Genomic DNA, 20738 nt, shown 5'->3' with positions numbered 1-20738 from the left:
TAAGGGGACACCTGCCTAGCCAGCCAGATCAGGTGAATCAATTCTGGACATCAGTGGGGTGACAGATGTCACAGCCAGATCACTCTCACATTCAACACAGCTCTTTTGAATTCTCTGTCTGAAAGGTCACATAGCTCTGTTTCTCTGGATTGGTCCCCAGTGCCTTATTTAGTTCATTTGGTGAGGTCATATTTTCCTGAATGGTGTTGATGCTAGTAGATGTTCTTTGCTGTCTGGGCATTAAAGAGTTAGATATTAGTTCTAGTCTTCACTATCTGGGTTTCTTTGTAGCTGTCCTTCTAGGGAAGGCTTTTCATTTATTTGAAAGGACTTGGGTGTTGTGACCTAAGCTGTTTCTGTTTTAGGGGACAACCCAAGCAAGCAATGCTGTGGTTTTTGCAAACTCATAGAGAAACTGCCTTGATGCTCTTGGACAATACCCTGCAGAATTATCTGGGTTACCACACAAAGACTCTTGTTCTCTTTCCCTATATTTTCCCAAACATAGAGTGCCTGTCTTTGTTCTGAGCCATCTAAAGCTGGAGATAGAGTGACACAAAAACCCTTGTGGCCACCATCACTATTATTTTACTGAGTCAAACTTGAAGCCATCATAGCACTGGGTCTTGCACAAGGCCTACTGTAACCACTCCCTGGCTATTGCCTATGTTCCTCAAGGCCCTGGGGCCCTGCAATCAGTATGTGGCAAAGTCAGCCAAGTTTGTGTCCTTCCTTTTAGGATGGTGAGGCCCCTTAGGCTCTGGGTGGCTCCAGGAGAGTGGTCTGGGAATCAAAGACTAGACTCCCATTTCTTAAATAACTGCTTCTAGCAATTTATCCCCTCTTCCTCTCCCTTTCTCAAGGCAAAGGAGCATCACCCCATAGCCACAGCCACCCCTGACCAAGAGGAGTACTGCCAGACTACCACTAATGTTCCCTTAAGGCCCAAGGTCTCCTAACATTTTTTCTTTTATTTTGACCATGGAGAATCTGACGACTATGTGTGTTGAGGATTATCATCTTGTATAGTATCTTACAGGGGTTCTCTGCATTTCCTGAATTTGAATGTTGGCCTTTCTAGCAAGGTTGGGAGAATTTTAATGGATGATGTCCTCAAATATATTTTCCAAGTTGCTTTCTTTCTCTCCATCTGTTTCAGGAATGTCAGTGAGTCATCAATTTGGTTTCTTTACATAATTCCATATTTCTCAGAGATTCCATTCATTCTTCTTCATTCCTTTTTCTTTACTTTCGTCTGGCTGAGTTATTCTACAGAACCAGTCTTTGAGCTCTGAAATTCTCTCCTCAGCTTGGTTGATTCTCCTGCTAATGAGGGAAGAGAGAGACCCTCTCATATTGTTTTATATTGTTTTATACTCAGTACCTGTTTTAAGAAAACAACAAGGAAGTAAAACCAAAGACAGGCAGCCCGGCACCAGGCCCAAAACCAGGCCTGGGCCTGCCTGGCCTAAACCCAGTAGTTAAAAATCAACTCATAACTTAGAAACTGATGTTATTCATAGATTCCAGACATTGTATAGAAGAACATTGTGAAACTCCCTGCCCTGTTCTGTTTCTCTCTCACTACCAGTGCATGAAACCCCTGTCACGTATCCCCTAGATTGCTCAATCAATCACAACCCTTTCATGTAAAATCTTTAGTGTTGTGAGCCCTTAAAAGGGACAGAAATTGTGCACTCAGGGAGCTCGGATTTTAAGGCAGTAGCTTGCTGACGCTCCCAGCTGAATAAAGCCCTTCTTTCTACAACTCGGTGTCTGAGAAGTTTTGTCTGCGGCTCGTCCTGCTACACTAATACTAGCAATTGTGTTATGAAATTCTTGGTGAGTTTTGCAGCTCTATCAAATCAGTTTGAGTCTTTCTTAAAAGGGCCATTTTGTCTTTCAGCTCTGGTGTCATTTTATTATATTCTTTAGATTGAGTTTTGACTTTCTCTTGAGCCTTGGTGTTCTTCTTTCCTATCCATGCTCTAAATTCTATGTCTGTCATTTCAGCCATTTCAGCATGGGTTAGGAGCCATTGCTGGGGAACTAGTGAGGTTGTTTGAATGTAAGAACACTTGCTGGCTTTTTGAATTGCCATAGTTCTTTCACTGATTCTTTCTTTTCTGTGTGGGCTGATGTTCCTTCAGTCTTTTAAGTTGCTGTCTTGTGGATGCTTTTGTCCCCTTTTGTCTTCTTTGATGCCCTTGGGGGTTTCATTGTGATATAAGGTGGGTTCAGTTGACTGGCTTCATTTTTAGAAGATTATGGGGGACAAGGCTCAGCTCACTACTCCTGGGCTATGAGCTCTAACTCTGGTGTTCTGGTACTAAGTCCCTTGTTTTGTTTTCTGCCCCCTGGAGGTTAGGAACCTGCTGTGCTGGAGGTGCTGAGGTGTTCCTGGTTCACTAGCCACAACACTCTGAAGGGGAGTGCTGGCCAAAGCACTTTGTTGGAGTGGTGGCTGTGGAATCTGTGCTCACTCATGTGTGCCAGCAGCTGCAGCAGCACAGTGGGGTGCATGCACATCTACTGGGGTGAGGCAATGGTGGTAGTGGGGCAGCAGCATTACTGTGCATGCTCACATTGGCAGCAGTGGTGGCCCATAGTTTTTTTAAATAAGATTTGTGCTGTAATTCTCATCTTTGTTCCTCTGTACTTGATGCATATTTTTCTGGCTGTTTTAAATATTTTCTCTTCAGCACTGTTTTTTAGCAATGTGATTAAAATATTATTTGGTTTGACTTTATGCTTATTTTCTTGTGGGAGGGAGTTTGCTCTTCTTGGGTTTGTGAGTTTATAGTTATTATCAATTTTGAAAAAATTGGTCACTATATCTTTACATATTTTTGTTTTCTCTCGTTTGAATCTCCTGAAACTCCAATTTACATATATCTTAGACTATTTGATTTCATCCATCAGTCATTGAGTTCTTATTTTTTCACCCTTTTCTCTTTTCTTTTTTTCTCTTTTCTCTCAAAGTATTTATTTTGCATTTTGAAAATTTATTTTGCAGTATCTAATCTACAGTCAATCTTGTCTAATATTTCCTTTTTCAGATACTGTATTTCTCATTTATGTAAATTTTTTTGTTTTTAAATATATATCTTACATTTTTCTCATCATCTTCATGTTTTCCTTTACCTCCTTGAGCATACGGAGTATATTTATTACAGCACTTTAATGTACATTTCTGCTAATAATCTCATCTCTGTCATTTTGGGGTCTATTTCTATTGATTGAGTTTTTTTCCTACAAATGGGTCACATTTTTTCACTTTTTCATATGCTTACAGTTTTTGGATTGTTGATACACATTATTAACTCGATAGTTTTGCTCTCTGAATTTTGTTATATTCCTTTGAAAAGTGTTAGACCTTTCTGGTGGTTAGTTAAGGTACTTAGGTATGAGTTTGATCATTTTTAGGTTTTATTCTAAGTGTTTTAGGTTGGGCCTAGAGTAACCTTTAATCTAATACCTATTTATCTTTATACATAAGCTATTACATGTTTGGGTCTTTACTGAATGCTCCTTGTGTTTCACAGGTATCTGCACTCTGGCTAGAGGGAGCTTGAATTGTTTCCTATTCTGTGGGAGCTCTGGGAATTGTTCATTTTACATCTCTTCAATCACTATTCTTGCTTCAAAAGTTATTTGTATCCAATCTCATTGTGTTTTACTCTATGTAGGCATGAACTGAATATTCAGTCAAAGACTCAGGTGATTCTTTATGTGAATTTCTCTAAGACTTTTTCCCCTTCTTTTTAGCTCCTTTCTCACAGGCATTCTGTCCCAAATATTTAATCTCTTTGTACACCCTGAACTCTGATGATAGTTTTTTCTGCATTCCAGGATTACCTACAGGCATGAAACTTAGTTAATTGCAGAGCTCACCTCATTTGTTTGTTTCTCTTTTTTAAAGGGGTCACAGCCCAGTGCTTTCCGATTTTAGAAAATGGTTGTTGCATATAGTTTGTTCAGTCTCAAAAGGCATAATTTTCTGTTAAGTCATTCACTTTCTCTCACGATAAATGTCATTCCAGAAACTGTAGAATAATGCTTTTGAAAAAAAAAATACCCTACCATCAATAATAGGGTTGCAATGGTTTCAGAAATCCTACTATAGTTCTAATGTGACCTTTTCATAAGGTTTGTTCTGCTGGATGAGAAAAAGAAATTATTCAAACTGGCTCACTGTCTCCATAAACTAGGAAGACTAATTTAAGGAATTTGTATAAATTATAGTAATGTTTACTCTGGTTTTAGGGGCACCATGTTTTTGTGAAGCCATATAGATTTGTCTTTAAATCTTACTTTCTAACCCTATGACCTTAGAAAAAAAATTCTCTTTTCTGAAGCTCAATTTTCTATTCATAAATTATTAATATTATTTACTTCAAAGAGTGATTGTGAGGATTAAATTATCTTATGTCGTGTTCAATAAATGTTAATTTTTCTTCCTTACTCCCCAATAGCCTTTTAAAAATTCTGATATAGTACTGAGAGTTTTACCGATAAGTTCTCTTTTTACAGATATTAAGTTTCATAGGAAGTAACTTATCTAAAGTCATACAAATTAAGCGTTCAAGTCAGAACTAGAATTCAGAATGAGCATCTCACCTATTGCTCTCTTCTCCATATCATGCTTGTTCTCATAGATTGTTAAAGAAAATGTTTTAGAGTAGTTTGACTTAGAACATATCTCATAGTGAGTAAGGAGATACAGTGGTTTAAGACATCGAACAAACTAGTGGAGGTCAGTAATTTGAAAAATCTAATTATAAGAGAAAAAATGGAACTGAGATCGGTAACTAGGTTAGGAGATATGTGTATGTGGACGGGTGTGTGTGTGAATGCTTTATTTATCTTCAAAAGAATAATTTTTTTTGGTAAAATTTATGTCAGAAGAAATAGGTGAGTGAAGGAGAAGAATAATTTCTTGAGAAAGAAAACACTGAGTGTTAAGAATGTAAAAGGAGGAGTTTGTGGTAGAGTAGCAGGTATATATAGAAGTACAAGCTTATTTATCTGAAGCTGGTGGACTGCTCACATAGTCTAAGAAAGCATAAAATATAACCCCATTTCTTAACACAATCTAATACATTAGTTGACCAGGCCAGCAAAATGTTTATTAACACTTCTATGTTATCTGACTTTTTTTTTTCCAATTCATTAAAAATTGAGACAAGTGGGCCAAAGGCTGACTGCCGTGACTCATCCCACAGAAATTTACAAACGTATTAACCAAAACTAACCACATCAACTTGCATGCATATTAAAACCAAATCAATAAAGTGACCCAATTCTTTAATTTGTTGACAATGTTTTCTCTTCTGATATGCAAATACAAGATCAAATGGCCTAGTGTCTCTTAAGGATTCTGTAATCCTAGGCAGGAGTTTAAGAAATGCAAGACAAAGAAAGATACTTTTCTTCTGCTAGTAAAATAACCATTTTTTGAATTAACCTCAAATTTAATATGTTAAATAGATTATATCTTTAAACATATTAGCATTAATATATTAAAATTAAGCTTATTAACGTTTGGTTTAAGCTTTGACCTGTAAAAAGAATGAAAGTCATCACTCACATTCTTACAAGAAAAAGCTGAAAAAACCTGAAAACAAATGTCTTTTCTAGAACTCATTACAAAACTAAGGTTGCAGGGCAAATTTCCACTAAAAAATCTGGAGTGATGAGACAATCCAGAAAGTAACAGCCAAGATCTATTTACATGGAATAGAACGTGCTAATGCCATAAAATGCTAAGAACATTTAATTTTGACAGGTTACTGGAGATCGAGTATAGACTAATATGAGAATGAGAACCTCCTAGGGACAGTCTTAGTGGAGAGTATATTCAAGGGCTTTATATGCAGGTACTTCAGAAGATTTTTAAGCTGAATGTATCTAGAAATGGGAAAAAATGAATAATCATTGTGATATAGGTCCAGAGCATTTTTACTTAACAGAGACCTACCCTCCAGGAATGAAGATTTTACCAGACCCTACCCAACTGAAGTAAGAATACTCTCACCCTTCCATTCCCTTCTAGCCTTCTTGTTTATCTAAGGGCAAAAATGTATACCACTAGGTTGACACTTATGATGGTCACAGCCTCAAAAGTCCCCAAAATTTTAGGATTAAACGTCCACTAAGATTTAATCCTAAGATTATAGAATGTTTTTCCTCCCTCACACCTTACCACCACCAAAGAGAATTCCAGTATGTCAATGGTAAGTTACGACTGAGTTTTAAGATGCTGGCTCTGAGGAGTACATAGTGAAGTCTGAGTCAAGAGTGAGACAAAAGTAAGGACAATAAAGTCATTTAAAACCTCTGACAATTGCAGCTTCAGCAAACATTAAACACAGCCCAACTTCTAGCCAGATTAATGGAAATTCTAACACTAAAGCCTGTTTGTCTATTACCCAACACCACATATTCAGCTTTTGACACCATATTGTAAGTCATTCCAAAAGACAAAACAAAGTCTGAAGAGACAATGCAATTATTCAAATGAGACTCAGATATGAGACAGATGTTGGAATTATGAGACATGGAATATAATATAGTTATGATCAATATGTTCAGTGCTGCAATGGAAAAAGGAGAAAATGTAAAAGAATAGATAAACACATTTAAGTGGAGGATTGGTAATCCTAAGAAAGGATCGAAAGGAAATGCCACAAATCAAAAACACTGTCACAGACATGAAAAAAAAATGCCTTTAATGTACTAATTGCAGCACTTGACATTGCTAAGGAAAGAATTAATGTGTTAAAAAATACATCAGTAGAAACTTCCCAAACTGAAATGTAAAGAGAAAAAAGGAAAAACAAAACAAAACAAAACAAAACAGAACAGAACCTCCAAGAACTATGGATGTAACAATTAAAAATATATATATGGTAATTGGAGTAACCAAGGAAAGAAAGAATGTCACAGAAAAATATTTGAAATAATAATGGCCCAAAACTTTCTACAGTTAACAACAGCCACCAAACCACTGGATTAAATTGGATTAGAGAACACTAAGCAGAATAAATATGACAAATCTACATTCATTTATATCATATTCATACTAAAGAAAAATGAGAAAATCTCAAAAGGAGCTGGGGATAAGGAATGGCAAAACACCTTACTTATAGAGAAACATGAAAAATAATTAGAGTGCACTTCTCATTAACAAAAAAAAATAAATTAACAAACCAGGAAAAGACAGGTGACTCACAACGTGTATAGCTAAGTTGTAGGAAGTCAGCCTAAAAAGCCTTCAATTGCATAATTACAACTATATGACATTCTGAAAAAACAAAACAAAACAATGGAGATCATGAAAAGTGAATGATTGCGTAGGGTTTAGAATTGAACAAGTGAAGTTCAGGGTAATTTGAGAGGTGGTGAAGCTATTCTGTATAATACTGTAATGGTTGATACATGACACCGTGCATTTGTCCAAACTCATAGAAACTTATAGAGCCAACAATGAATCTTAATATACACAAATATTTAAAAAATTATTTAGTACATTGGACGACCCCAGAATGGAATCAAGAATGTAACAAAAACATTTACCTGTACTGCAAATGTGTGAACCAACCTCACTGGAAGGTATGGGGAGAAAAAGATGCTACCTAAGGAAATTTGGAAGTGAGTAGAGTCTGGAAGCTTTAAGCTCTGGACTCTTTTTTTTTTTTTTCTTTTTTTTTTGAGATAGAGCCTCACTCTGTCGCCCAGGCTGGAGCGCAGTGGCGCGATCTCAGCTCACTGCAAGCTCCGCCTCCCGGGTTCACGCCATTCTCCTGCCTCAGCCTCCCAAGTAGCTGGGACTACAGGTGCATGCCACCATGCCCGGCTAGTTTTTTGTATTTTTAGTAGAGATGGGGTTTCACAGCGTTAGCCAGGATGGTCTCAATCTCCTAACATTGTGATCCGCCCGCCTCGGCCTCCCAAAGTGCTGGGATTACAGGTGAGAGCCACCGCGCCCGGCCAAGCTCTGGACTCTAATTGATAAAACTGTTTCCCATGGGAGTATGAGTTAACAATTCTGAAATGGCTACACATATATACTCGAAATGGACAATTAAGCAAATGTATGGAGAATGGTAAGAATCAGATTTTTCACTATTGGAGTGGAAGGGTACAGATAAGCAGTAGGAGGAGGTTAAATGATCCAGTGGTAACAATCAGTCAGAAATATCAGTATAATCTCATTTTTAGTGTAATGTAGACATATGTGTTTAAATACAGAAATATTTGTAGATATGTGCTTGGAGTTAGAATATACACCGTAACCGGTATTAGCTGAAAGTAGCAGTGAGTATCCCAGTAGCAATGAACATGTGTCCTGACTCTGGTTTCTAAACCCATTATCCAATAACAGGAGCCAAGGCTCCTTCGATAAATGATTGATTCTAGGATTGGGCAGGTAATATACAAGATGGACCTGGAGCATCTGTGGTGTCAGAAAGAAGGACAGTATTCAAAAGCAAAACAAAAAACAGTACGATGATAGTGGTATGCCAAAGAGACACAGGAACCAACTGAAATTGCTTCCAATGACCAAAGTTAGAAAACTTTGAGCAACAAAATAAAGCAATATTAGTTTATAACCCAAAGTGTAAAATTAATATCAATGATTCTATACTGATATGAATAAATTATTGAGTAAAAATAAATGAACATGGGAGAATAGACAAATCTTCCATTCAGAACCTCAAATAATTTATGTAGAAAGCCATACTTAGAGGGCTGGAGCCAAACTCCCCACACCTCAAGGGTAGCCTCCACACAGTGACTTCCTTCTAAAGAGCACAATATGGAAAGGGGAGGGTAGGAAAGAGTAACATTGGAACTAGACGAATTGATGAAATAGGAACCTGACAAATGCTGCCGCATCCAGGTAATCAAGTTTACCATCAACAGTGATAAATCATGTGCATAGTATGTACTCTGGATGTGAAACAATACAAGTGGTGCTTTACCTAACGGATCATCCTCTCAAAAGCCCATAACCTCAGTCTATTCATGAGAAACTTCCCCAATTGAGGAATATTCTACAAAACTCTTGATAACGGCACAACTGAAAACTGTCAAGGTAATCAAAAACAAGGAAAGACTGAGAAACTTTCGCAGCCAAACAAAGCCTCAGGAGACTTGACAACTAATTGTAATATTGTATCACAGATGGGATCCTGAAACAGAAAAGGAACTTTAAAGTAAAAACCAAGGAAATCTAAATAAAATATCAATTATAGTTAATAATAAGGTATGTATATCAGTTTAATAATTCTAGTTAATATACAACACTACTGTAAAAAGTTAATAATAGGAGAAATTGGGAATGCATATGTGAGAACTCTCTGTATTATTTTGGAAATTTTTCTGTAAGTCTAAAACTGTTCTAAAACAAAAGATTCATTTAAAAATAAGCTTATCAACTTTTGCAAAATGTCATTCATCCAAGAATCTAATTTAAAATTGAGAAGTCATTCTCTTTTTTATATTCCTCAGTGACACATGTATCACCAAGTTCTAATTTCACTCCAATTTCTTTCTAATTTATTTTTTTGTCTCAATGTATCATGTTTGCTCCAGTTCTCATCATTTCATCGTGTCCTCTGAGACTAGGGGTCCCAGCCCCCTTGACACATGTCAGTACCTGTTAGCAACCAGGCCACACAACCGGAGGTGAGTAGCTGGTGAGCCAGCAGAAGCTTCAGTTGTTTTTACAGCCACTCCCCTGCTTGCATTACCAGCTGAGCTCCACCTCCTGTCAGATCAGCGTTGGCATTAGATTCTCATAAGAGCTCAAACCCTATTGTGAACTGAGCATGTGAGGGATCTAGGTTGTGCACTCCTTATGAGAACCCAGTGCCTGATGATCTGCAGGCTGCAGCTCTAAGAGGCTGCAGTTCAAAAAGTGGCATGTGCTCCTCTTTTGGCTAGCACCATAACTAGACAAACTGATGAAACAGCAGAGCATATTGAGGCACAATTGTCAGAGAGGATGAATGAGTCACAGTGGTACACAATCCAGGTTGACAAGTCTACCGATGTTGACAACAAGGCAACAATGCTTGCTTTTGTGCAATGTATTTTTCAGGAAGATGTTCATAAAGATGTGTAATATGCACTTGGATTGCCATCCGACACCATAGCTGCAGAACTATTCAAGTCTTTGAATGATTACATATCAGGAAAACTAAATTGGCCATTTTGTGTCAGTATATGCATGAATGGAGTGGCTGCCATGACTGGGTGGCTTTCTGTTTTCACTACTGGGGTCAAAGAAGTCACTTCTGAATGTGAGTCTACATGCTGTGTCATCTATAGAGAAATGCTGGCTAGCTGAAAAATGTCACTTGAACTTAACAATGATTTGCAGGGTGTGATTAAAATTATCAGCTGCATTAAAGTGCATGCCCTTAACACATGTCTGTTCCTGCAGCTCTCGGAGGAGGTGGACACAGAGCACACATGTCTTCTCTTATACACAGAAATGAGATGGCTTTCTAAAGGCAGATGATTGGCCAGAGTTTCTGAGTTATGAGAGCTACTTCAGAGGTTTCTTTGAGAAAAAGTCACCATTGGCAGCACATTTTAGTGACACAGAATGGATCACAAAACTTGCATATTTGCGTGATATTTTCAACCTGCTCAACGAACTCAATCTGTCAATTCAGGGGAGAACGACAACTGTGTTCAAGCCAGCAAATAAAGTGGCTGCATTCAATGGCAAATTGAAATTATGAAGGTGATGGGCGAACATTTGAATTTTTGACATGTTCAAACATTAGCAGATAGTTTGAAAGAGACAGGGCTTTCTTTCTCCCAGCTGGTGCATAATCACCTATCTCAGCTTTCAAAAGAGTTTGAGCATTACTTCCAACCACAAAAGACCCCCAAACTGGGAAGGAATGGGACCATTACCCATTTATGAGTAAGCCAGGTGAATCAACTTCGTCTGTTCTGCCAGAGGATCAACTGCTCGCGATCACAAATAATGGTGGCCTTAAAAGTATGTTTGAGACAACGTTAAATCTCCATATGTTCTGGATTAAAGTCAAGGGGTAATATCCAGAGATTGTCACAAAAGCATTGAAAAACCTACCTCCATTTCCAACATCCTTTCTTTGTGAATCAGGGATTTTTGCAGTGACAGCAATCAAACCGAGATTACGGAATAGACTGGACATAAGCAAAACACTTAGGGTGTGGCTGTCTCCCATGACCCCCAGATGGGACCATCTAGTTGCAGGAAAACAAGCTCAGAGCTCCCACTGATTTTCTATATTATGGTGAGTTGTATAATTATTTAATTATATATTACAGTGTAATAATCATAGAACTAAAGTGCACAATAAATGTAATGCACTTGAATCATCCCAAAACCAGCCCCACCAATACTGTCTGTGGAAAAATTGTCTTCCATGAAACCAGTCCCTGGTGCCAAAGAGGTTGGGGACTGCTGTCTCACACTATCTGAAGTTTCCTACCTAGCTCCATCCCTACCTGTTGCATATTAATAATTGTATTAATTAATGTGTTAATTGCTTAGAAAAGAGTGGAACTTGAAAGACATTACAAACTTTTTTTTTTAAGGCCATTGATTTAATAGGTTTGATGGTCCTGAGGTTATTTGTGGGGGAAAAAAAGTGATGATTAAGAAGACAATATTAATTAAGCTGTTTGCTTCCTGCTTTGGTTCTATTGCTACACTTAAGCTGCTTATCTTCCTTATGTATTCCTAGATATATTATTTCCCAAAGTTCTTTGCCAAGATATAAATTATGTGATTGTCTTCCAGTGTCTCATGAGAACTTTGTTTTGAAGTTAGGGCATTTAGGTGATTGGCTTTATCTATTCATAGCTTTGGGATTCAATGTGCTCCCAAATATGTAATGTAGAACATTCATATTACATATTTGATAATCTATTGACCTTCCAAGAATTATTATGTAAGTTACTAGTTATCATTGTTTCCTGGAGCTAGAATGAATTCTTGATGAAGTAGCAAGTAACAGAATGATTAATTTCAATATGTATCTTTTAATGAATGCCCAAAGGTAATGTAGACTGTTTATGACTACTTTTTGTGGACTTTCACGTGAGAGAAATAAATATCCATTGATTGCACATTAACAAAGCCAGCCTTTTTGAATTACATGTGATTATATTTAAATTTGGTCTAAAATCCTTTTTCAGTTTTGTATTAGACCTTCATAGTTACAGTACATCCCTGTGACAAAAATGATTCACCCATAAATATATATGTTCATTAATATTTTGGGGGAACACACTTAATGCATAAAATGAAGTCAAGCTACATTAGCTATATTAGTTGCTCAAATCCACAAAACCACATCTGTCCTCCAGGTAAAATGTTCATTGATTTTTCGATGTTTAAAAGATTTTGTTTTAGGATCTGAAGCTTTGTGTTTTCAGTTGGTCAGAAGGTTTCACAAGGAAGCCTGAGGGAATAGTGAGAAAATATTTGATTTTGAGGCTCAGATTTTTCATCTGAAAGGGAGTTAAAATGGTATCTACCAGGAACTGCTCTAGCAGACATCAAACTACAAGGTTGAAAAAGCAGCCTTTGATTCGTCTTATCTTCCTGGAAGGCATGCTTATCAGAAAAGATTAGGAGTGCTGAGTTAATGCTACCAGCAGGACTGCCACCCCTGAAGCTTCCATTAACCATCTAGGACAACCTATTCTTTTAGCCTTGTGAAACAATTGGTAATGTGCTGTATGTTTCTCAATCTAAGAGCATTCCTGAACATTCCCTTTGGAGACAAAAGTAAAATCTGGAGCCATAAAAAGCAAACAAGTTCTGATGAAAAACAAATGAAGAACTAAGATGTTCGTAAATAAGATAATGAAGATAATGAAAGGGAGAAGATGGAGTAAGAGAACGTGCACCTAAGAGGAGGGAATAGATGATTGTGGCAAGCAAAGAGGAAAAGTAAGGAATGAAAAACAAGTGCAAACAAAAGGAAGGGTAGAGGTAAATCAAGAAAGTGTTTAGAAAACAAATAGTGTGAGACTGAAAATAAAAAAGGACAAACAATATGAGTGGCCATAAAAGGTGGAAAGGAAAGGGCTAATTATTTAAAAGCTGTTAGCGCTCTCAAAAGGCAGTGAAACTAAAGGTGGTAGTAATCCTCAGAGCCCCAAAAGCAAGAAAAGCTAGCTGTGATTCCCCTTACTTGCTTCCAGCTTCTAGCATTTAGACCTGGAAGCCTTTCTGCTACCCAAAGTGCCACGTGTTGGGTTGAAGCAGGCTGCCTCAGGACAACCAGTCACTCGGAGCACTTGCCTCCATATCCAGGCTAACCAGTGTGTTGGTATAAGTGGTTTTCAAGTAGCTGCCGTGGGGGGAAAAGTCACAGGAGGAAAGGGGAAGGGGAAGAGGTCAAATCACCACTGAGCAGTAGTCAATCAAAGATGAAAACTGGAGAGTGATAATGCTGCTGGGTAGTCATAGCATTCTTTTTCTTTCTTTCTTTGTTTTTGTTTCATAAGAAGTTCAGATGGTATGCACATTATGTAATTTTGCAGCAATCAAACAAACCTTTTCTTCCCCTTCTCCTTACCTTCTCCAGTGTGGCACCGTTATTTTCTAAATGCAAGGGTCCGATGAACAGGCCAGAAGTTCACTAACCTCCTTCTACACTTTCAGTCTGCTTCCACCTATTAAACATAGGAAGACAGTCAACAGAAGCATTCTGCACCAGGGGAACATGGGCCAGAGGTCAGAGCAGCCTTTTCTTTTCTCTCACTTGAACGCTTTTGAAGAAAAAGTACTGCTATTGAGTCATGATTCAGCAGGGGCTGTCATTAATGGCAGACCAAACAGCCAGGTGCCACAGTTTGCCACTGGCTTCCAGCCTCCTCATCCAGCTGCCAGGAAGTGGAAAGGGTAGTGGAGAGGGATGGCTCACTGGAGTAGAGCCAAGAGGAGTAAGAGGCTGACAGGCACCTTTCTGCTGTGAAGAGCCAGGCTACAGCTGGGCCCATCAAACAGCTCCATGGAGTACCTACATTGTAATAAGAAAAAGCAGGAAAGAATTGACCAGGCAAGGTTTTTTGGAAACTGAAACACATTTTCCAAGGTGGCACAAACAGTGGAGCCTCTGAAAGAATAACATGGCACGTCAAGCATTCTGATCACTTAACTTTATTGTTGGCTTTCGAAAAGGGAACCAACTACTAAGCATGCAAGCTGAAAATTAAAATAATAGAGATGATGAAATAACATTTGTTAATCATGCTGAGCACACTACAAAGTGAGGCAAACAATGCATTCTCAAGCTCTACAATTTAGCCATTAAAAAAATAGTAAGGAGGTTTTTTCTGTTCTTTAACTTTAAATGTTAAAAACACAGTCTTATGTCTCACCACAGTCCTTTGAGGCTGACAGGGTAGAGATTATTAGCCCTTTTATGCAGAAAAAGGACCTAGGATCAAGAATGATTGTAAAACTGTAATTGTTCTCCGACCATGAGTTCATTATTTGCTCTTTCTCCCTTGCCATCAGGGCCTGTTGTGGTTCACCTTCTAAATAAAATTGGCTATGGAAGGGAAGCATCAGTTTTCAGCTGCAGCATTTTCTAAAGTGCTATCACTAGACCTGAACTAAAGCTGAGTTTTTGATGGGGACAGGTCACTATTTTTTCTGTCTTTCATGCTGATGTAATGTGTCAATTTAGCCCAAGTCCTTCTATTTTCCAATGTAATCACTGAATTTCTATATGATCTTGGGCTTTAGGTTCCATTTCCAGGAAATGAGAGATTTAGGAAATTTTTCTTTCTTATGTCTTGCCTCCCTCTTCCCCATAGTCCTGACACTCTAGGTTCTTCGGAAGCACTTTAGCAGTCTCATGGGTGAGAGCAGGAGCTGGGGAAGGAGCACGAGCAGTGCTGGTTTTGGACCACATATCACTACAGCTACTGCAGCCCTATTTTTATCTGGTTGATAGGAAGTGCCTTTCAGTAAAATTTAGCTTAAAGAAAGGGCACTCTCCTTTGAAACATAAAAGGTTTAGAAACCACTAACCCGATGATTTCCAAATTCCTGCCAGCTTTGATATCATATGATTGCACGTCTCCAATCAACATTTTTAGGTTTAGGTTGGAGTGTGCTAACTCTTTCAAAATACAAGGATCTTGCTGGATACTCTGATAAAAGGCCATAAATTTGAGATCAAAGCATTCTAACTTTTATAACAAGGAGAGGTCACAGCATGTGGCAGCTGAAGGGCATTCGATTTGATTCCCTATTTTTCTTTCATTGGCCAAGTCAGTGGCTGATGAAGTAGAGAATGAGGAATTGCTTTCCTCATTCTTTGCATCTGCTGCAGTGAACCTGTGCTCTCTTCCCTCTAAGACTTAGTTTCTCATCTATAAAGTGGGTTAATAATACCTATGTAAAATATCATTGCAAATAGCAAATGGAATAAAACATTTAATGTGCTTAGCATAATCCCTTGGCAAATTTTGATGCTCAAAGATTGTTAGCTCTCTCCTCATTCATTCCTCTGACCTAATCCATCCTAAGGTCTTTAACAACATGTTAATTAGCCTAGTCCATTTTTTTTTCCATTTTTGAGATAATACACCATTTTTATCAGCAAGGAATATTCACTCTTAAAGATGTAGTCAGGTATTAAAAACTCATTCAGTTATAGAGACCAGGCAAGTAATGTGAATTGAAAAAAAAAAAAAAAGTCCCTAATGCAAAATGACAGGGATTGGTTTAGACTGTGGCTAACTGCTTCTTTTACCTGGCTGAGCTTTGCCATTGGACCTAGTCAGTGAAGAGAGGCTGGATATCTGCATTCTCCTCAGAAATTAGCCACTTAAAAATGTTGGTTCATTTTCTTCAAACCAAAACACTTTCATGTGGTGACTTTGGCAAGCCTAAGGAGTGTTTATGGTACTAATTTGGAGTGTGGGGAGTTGGATGAGAAGATTCTGAATTTATTTTATATGTTTCAAATTCACACTTCTATACAATTGTCCTTGAGGTCCTTGGGTGACTGGGTCAATAGAAGAGCCAAGAACTGACCCTGAACTTTTCTTTGTATCCACTTTTGTCCTCCATTTTCTAAGTGACAGCTAATTTAAATTGAGATTATTTCAAGGTCTGAATTCAGAGGTCAAGTAGACAGAAATAGAAAAGAAGACATGGTATGGACTTTTAATGGGTGGTTTTCAATAACTTATGCAGTCCAAAAGTGAACGAGTTGTCCAAACACATCCACTTCCAGGGAGTCCTACAGGAGCTGCTAGCTGGACATATTAAAGTTTCAGGTCTAGAGAGTTCAGAACTGAAACAGGTTAGGATTGTCAGGCCTCTGAGGCCAAGCTAAGCCATCATATCATCCCCTGTGACCCACATGTACACATCCAGATGGCTGGTTCCTGCCTTAACTGATGACATTCCACCACAAAAGAAGTGAAAATGGCCTGTTCCTGCCTTAACTGATGACATTGCCTTGTGAAATTCCTTCTCCTGGCTCATCCTGGCTCAAAAGCTCCCCCACTGAGTACCTTGTGACCCCGACTCCTGCCCGCCAGAGAACAACCCCCTTTGACTGTAATTTTCCTTTATCTACTCAAATCCTATCAAACGGCCCCACCCCTATCTCCCTTTGCTGACTCTCTTTTTGGACTCAGCCCGCCTGCTCCTAGGTGAAATAAACAGCTTTATTGCTCACGCAAAGCCTGTTTGGTTGTCTCTTCACATGGACGCGCATGAAATTTGGTGCCGTGACTCAGATCGGGGGACCTCCCTTGGGACATCAATCCCCTGTCTTCCTGCTCTTTGCTCCGTCAGAAAGATCCACCTACGACCTCAGGTCCTCAGACCAACCAGCCCAAGGAACATCTCACCAATTTTAAATCAGGTAAGTGGCCTCTTCTTACTCTCTTCTCCAACCTCTCTCACTGTCCCTCAACCACTTTCTCCTTTCCACTCTTCAATCTCTCCCTTCTTTCAATTTCAATTCCTTTCATTTTCTGGTAGAGACAAAGGAGACACGTTTTATCCGTGGACCCAAAACTCCGGCGCCAGTCACGGACTGGGAAGGCAGGCTTCCCTTGGTGTTTAATCATGCAGGGACGCCTCTCTGATTATTCACCCACGTTTCAGAGGTGTCAGACCACGCAGGGACGCCTGCCTTGGTCCTTCGCCCTTAGCGGCAAGTTCTGCTTTTCTGGGGTAGGGGCAAGTACCCCAACCCCTTCTCTCTGTGTCTCTACCCCTTCTCCACCTTTCTGGGGGGCAAGAAACCCCCAACCCCTTCTCCTTCACTCTTAGCATCAAGTCCTGCTTTTCTAGAGGAGAGGCAAGTACCCCAACCTCGTATCTCTGTGCCCCAATCCCTTATTTCCATGCCCCAACCTCTTATATCTCTGTGCCCAAATCCCTTATTTCCATGCACCGACCTCTTAGCTCTGCGCCCCAATCCCTTATTTCCGTGCCCCAACCTCTTATATCTCTGTGCCCTGATCCCTTATTTCCACACCCTGACCTCGTATCTCTGTGCCTCGACCCCTTTCCCACTTTTCTGGAGGGTAAGAACCCCCAAACCGCTTCCCTCTGTGTCTCTACTCTCCCTTTTCTTTAAACTTGCCTCCTTCACTATGGGCAAACTTCCACCCTCCATTCCTCCTTCTTCGCCCTTAGCCCGTGTTCTTAAGAGCTTAAAACCTCTTCAACTCTCACCTGACCTAAAATCTAAGCATCTTATTTTCTTCTGCAATGCCGCTTGACCCCAATACAAACTTGACAGTAGTTCCAAATAGCCAGAAAATGGCACTTTCAATTTTTCCATCCTGCAAGATCTAAATAATTCTTGTAAAATGGGCAAACGGTCTGAGGTGCCTGACGTCCAGGCAATCTTTTACACATTGGTCCCTCCCTAGTCTCTGTGCCCAGTGCAACTCGTCCCAAATCTTCCTTCTTTCCCTCCCACCTGTCCCCTCAGTCCCAACCCCAAGCGTTGCTGAGTCTTTCTAATCTTCCTTTTCTACAGACCCATCTGACCTCTCCCCTCCTCCCCAGATTGCTCCTCACCAGGCAGAGCTAGGTTCCAATTCTTCCTCAGCCTCTGCTCCCCCACACTTTAATCTTTTTATCACCTCCCCTCCTCACACCAGGTCCAGTTTACAGTTTCATTCCTTGAGTAGCCGTCCCCCACCTGCCCAGCAATTTCCTCTTAAAAAGGTGGCTGAAGCTAAAGGCATAGTCAAGGTTAATGCTCCTTTTTCTTTATCCCAAATCAGATAGCGTTTAGGCTCTTTTTCATCAAATATAAAAATCCAGCCCAGTTCATGAGTCATTTGGCAGCAGCCCTGAGACACTTTACAGCCCTAGACCCTAAAAGGTCAAAAGGTGCTTATTCTCAATATACATTTTATTACCCAATCTGCTCCCGACATTAAATAAAACTCCAAAAATTACATTCCGGTCCTCAAACCCCACAACAGGATTTAATTAACCTCACCTTCAAGGTGTACAATAGAAAAAAGTTGCAATTCCTTACCTCCACTGTGAGACAAACCCCAGCCACATCTCCAGCACACAAGAACTTCCAAACGCCTGAACCTCAGCGGCCAGGCATTCCTCCAGAACCTCCTTCCCCAGGAGCTTGCTACAAGTGCCAGAAATCTGGCCACTGGGCCAAAGAATGCCCACAGCCCAGGATTCCTCCTAAGTCGTATCCCATCTGTGTGGGACCCCACTGAAAATCAGACTGTTCAACTCACCTGGCAGCCACTCCCAGAGTCCCTGGAACTCTAGCCCAAGGCTCTCTGACTGACTTCTTCCCAGATCTTCTTGGCTTAGCAGCTGAAGACTGACACTGCCCGATTGCCTCAGAAGCCTACAGGACCATCACAGATGCTCTAAGTAACTCTCAGATTGGAGGGTAAGTCTGTCCCCTTCTTAATCAATACAGAGGCTACCCACTCCACATTACCTTCTTTTCAAGGGCCTGTTTCCCTCACCCCAATAACTGTTGTGGGTATTGATGGCCAAGCTTCAAAATCCCTGAAAACTCCCCCACTCTGGTGCCAACTTGGACAACACTCTTTTAAGCACTCTTTTTTAATTATCCCCACCTGCCCAGTTCCCTTATTAAGCCGAGATATTTTAAGCAAATTATCTGCTTCCCTGACTATTCCTGGACTACAGCCCCATCTCATTGCCGCCCTTCTCCCCAACCCAAAGCCTCCTTCACGTCTTCCTCTCATATCCCCCCACCTTAACCCACAAGTATGGGACATCTCTACTCCTTCCCTGGCAACCAATCACATGCCCATTACCATTCCATTAAAACTAATCACCCTTCCCCGCTCAACCCCAATATCCCATCCCACAGCATACCTTGAAAGGATTAAAGCCTGTTGTCACTCGCCTGCTAGAGCATGGCCTTTTAAAGCCTATAAACTCTCCTTACCATTCCCCCATTTTACCTGTCCTAAAACCAGACAAGCCTTACAAGTTAGTTCAGGATCTATGCCTTATCAACCAAATTGTTTTGCCTATCCACCCCATGGTGCCAAAGCCATATACTCTCCTATCCTCAGTACTTCCCTCCACAATCCATTAGTCCGTTCTGGATCTCAAACATGCTTTCTTTACTATTCCTTTGCACCCGTCATCCCAGCATCTCTTCGCTTTCACTTGGACTGACCCTGACACCCATCAGGCTCAGCAAATTACCTGGGCTGTACTGCCGCAAAGCTTCACAGACAGCCCCCATTACTTCAGTCAAGCCCAAATTTCTTCCTTATCTGTTACCTATCTCAGCATAATTCTCATAAAAACACACGTGCTCTCCCTGCTGATCGTGTCCGATTAATCTCCCAAACTTCAATCCCTTACAAAACAACAACTCCTTTCCTTCCTAGGAATGGTTAGTGCAGTCAGAATTCTTACACAAGAGCCAGGACCGCACTCTGTAGCCTTTCTGTCCAAACAACTTGACCTTACTGTTTTAGCCTAGCCATCATGTCTCCGTGCAGCGGCTGCTGCTGCCCTAATATTTTAGAGGCCCTCAAAATCACAAACTATGCTCAACTCACTCTCTACATTTCTCATAACTTCCAAAATCTATTTTCTTCCTCATACCTGATGCATATACTTTCTGCTCCCCGGCTCTTTCAGCTGTACTCACTCTTTGTTAAGTACCACAATTACCATTGTTCCTGGCCTGGACTTCAATCCAGCCTCCCACATTATTCTGGATACCACACCTGACCTCCATGACTGTATCTCTCTGATCCACCTGACATTCACCCCATTTCCCCATATTTCCTTCTTTCCTGTCCACACCCTGATCACGCTTGATTTATTGATGGCGGTTCCACCAGGCCTAATCGCCACACACCGGCAAAAGCAGGCTATGCTATAGTACAAGCCACTAGCCCACCTCTTAGAACCTCTCATTTCCTTTCCATTGTGGAAATCTATCCTCAAGGAAATAACTTCTCAGTGTTCCATCTGCTATTCTACTACTCCTCAGGGATTATTCAGGCCGCCTCCCTTCCCTACACATCAAACTCGAGGATTTGCCCCCACCCAGGACTGGCAAATTAGCTTTACTCAACATGCCCCGAGTCAGATAACTAAAATACCTCTTGGTCTAGGTAGACACTTTCACTGGATAGGTAGAGGCCTTTCCTACAGGGTCTGAGAAGGCCACCACAGTCATTTCTTCCCT

At 40.1% G+C, this 20738-nt stretch overlaps 1 long non-coding RNA gene across 1 annotated transcript; it reads left to right on the top strand.

Annotated features, from left to right (window-relative positions):
- The first annotated feature begins 1681 nt into the window (after window positions 1-1681).
- On the top strand, window positions 1682-12146 carry LOC134758124 (uncharacterized). The gene is made up of 3 exons (XR_010133030.1): window positions 1682-1842; window positions 9601-9693; window positions 10454-12146. It is a non-coding gene; the product is annotated as an uncharacterized lncRNA (long non-coding RNA).
- Window positions 12147-20738: the final 8592 nt, after the last annotated feature.

This window comes from Gorilla gorilla, chromosome 2 (assembly GCF_029281585.2).
Source record: "Gorilla gorilla gorilla isolate KB3781 chromosome 2, NHGRI_mGorGor1-v2.1_pri, whole genome shotgun sequence".
Lineage (NCBI taxonomy): Eukaryota > Metazoa > Chordata > Mammalia > Primates > Hominidae > Gorilla > Gorilla gorilla.
This window is presented reverse-complemented; position numbering and strand designations above follow the sequence as displayed.